Here is a 2,336-nt window from a genome sequence, read left to right as displayed (position 1 = left end):
CCTGCATCATGTCTATAGATCTTAACTCATGTACTCCTCCTTGGGCTTCCTTCTTCTCAACTGTCTCTCGTTCAACTCCCCATGATTGATGGTTTTGAGCCATATCTTCGATGAGGGCACTAGCTTAAGGATAAGGTTTGTTCATTAGTGCACCGCCTGCGGCAGCATCGATGGTCATCTTAGTGTTATAGTGAAGTCCATTATAGAAGGTCTGAATGATTAACCAATTTTCTAAACCATGATGTGGGCATGCTCTTAACAGTTCTTTATATCTCTCCCAAGCTTCGAAAAGCGATTCTCCTTGGTTCTGGGTAAATCTAGTTATATGGTTTTGAAGAACAGCGGTCTTACTTGGGGGAAAGTATCTAGCAGGGAATACTCTTCTAAGGTTATCCCAAGTTGTAATGGAATTGGGTGGAAGGGAATCTAACCATGATAGGGCTTTATCTCTGAGGGAAAAAGGGAATAATCTTAAACGGGTTGCCTCAGGAGAAGCTCCATTGGTTTTAAAAGTGTCTGTTAATTAGAGAAAGATTTTTAAATGTTGGTTTGGGTTCTCAGTAGCAAGACCTGCAAATTGTCTCTGTTGCACTAGTTGCAACAGGGAGGGTTTAAGTTCGAAATTATTAGCTGGGATGGTTGGGTTTACTATACTAGAACTAGGTTCTTCGTTGGATGGTTGGGCGAAATCCTTAAGAGGTCTTTGGTTTTGATCTTCGACCATAGCTCTCCTAATTCTATGGAAAAATAAACGTGCGCGAGCGTAACGTTCAGGTTCCGCCAGAGGGTATACTAACCTTCCGGTGTTGCGAGTTCTTCGCATTGACCGGTGGGTAACAACCTAAGTCTAAACGATATAACAACAGGGTACGAAATTTGACGAAATTGGTCCCCGGTAACGGTGCCAAAAACTTGATGCGTGCTTTTCGCAAGTATACGAACGCGTCAGAGTAATATAAAAGATTGTCGAATCCACAGAGACCAAGTGTCAATCTATCGTTATCTATTGTTACGGTGTTTATCTAAGGTAATCGAAATAGGGGGTTATAGAGTGTACAATGAAAAATAAAGTATTAAATAAAATTCAGTTAATAAAGACAGGTTCGAATGTAATTCACATAATCAATTAATAATCCAAGTACTTGCTAATAGGATTACTTATGGGCAGTGTTCCCTACTTTGAAAAGAGTTAATTTAACGGGAACTGTCGCTTTCACGTATTCAGAACCGAGTTGTACTCCCTGATCAAACCCTCTTATTGTCACTTATAAAAAGGCACGCATTGCGTTAGAGTAGTAAACCTATTTTTAAGAAATATAGTATCTTGACTAAGTTGAAAAGTATTTTGACCTGGATTTCTTAACCAAAAGAGGCTCTCACGAACCAGACTCTAAACTTATAAACACGTCCGAAGATAGTTTTAAAATCACTTTTCTTTTTAAGTTAAAAACTCCTAATGAACTAAACAAAGCGCTTTCGCTGTATTTGAAATAGTTAAAAACAACTAAGTTTAAAAGGACATTGGATGGCTTTCGATCTTACCCAACGAAAATTAAGTGCGGGAAAACTTAAGTTGAAAGTCGTAAAGACAATGCGAGAAATTAAAGTAGACAAAGGTAAAGCAATAAAAACCTGCTCCAGTCAGAGGGTTGAATAAAGTGCGAAACGGAAATGAAAATGGCGGCATGATTAACTTCCTTCCAAAGTGCTCCAAACTCGATTACAGACTCGATTACACAGTTGTGGCAACACCCCAATGTGAAGCGATTACCACTTTTACAATACTGAATATATGCCTAATTGTAGCTAAGTTTGTTCTAAGTTTGGATGATGAAACAAATGAAATCGAGTCTCTATTTATAAGTAAGGAAAATAATGGAAAAGACAAGGATGCCATTCAGTTTGAATTTGGGAGGGAAACTTCTTTCTTCTTGTGGCGCCCGTCACAACACCATGGCGCCCGCCATAAGGGTAAATTGTGGCGCCAAAGTGGAGATAGTGGGAGGCGTGGAAGTTGACGAGAAGTTGAACTATGACACGTCATGGTTGGACCCATGGCGCCAGCCACAGTGGGAGCCACAAGTGCAAAATGCTGATTTTTAGTCTTTTTAGCTCATTTTCACTCCTTTTCTCTATCGGGGCTCCGATTAGACTGAAAACCTGAAAAGAAAGAAAAACATAGGAATAACATAACAAAATAATATTAAAAAAATTAAAATGCATACGAAATCGGAGTCGAAAATATGGTGAAATTCAGTGTCATCAATGATTGATCTTAATGACGACTTGATCCATCCCTTGACCTTTGTTTGTGTTTGCTTTGTGTGCGATCCCTT

The 2,336-nt window shown here is 39.2% G+C and overlaps 1 non-coding gene across 1 annotated transcript; it reads left to right on the top strand.

The window, feature by feature from the left end:
• Positions 1-233: 233 nt before the first annotated feature.
• On the top strand, positions 234-340 carry LOC127117064 (small nucleolar RNA R71). Its single transcript, XR_007801825.1, has one exon. It is a non-coding gene; the product is annotated as a small nucleolar RNA R71 (small nucleolar RNA).
• The last annotated feature ends 1,996 nt before the right edge of the window (positions 341-2,336 follow it).

This window comes from Lathyrus oleraceus, chromosome 1 (assembly GCF_024323335.1).
Source record: "Lathyrus oleraceus cultivar Zhongwan6 chromosome 1, CAAS_Psat_ZW6_1.0, whole genome shotgun sequence".
In the NCBI taxonomy this organism is placed as follows: domain Eukaryota; kingdom Viridiplantae; phylum Streptophyta; class Magnoliopsida; order Fabales; family Fabaceae; genus Lathyrus; species Lathyrus oleraceus.
The sequence above is the reverse complement of the archived record's forward strand: the minus strand, read 5'-3'. Positions and strand labels throughout refer to the sequence as shown.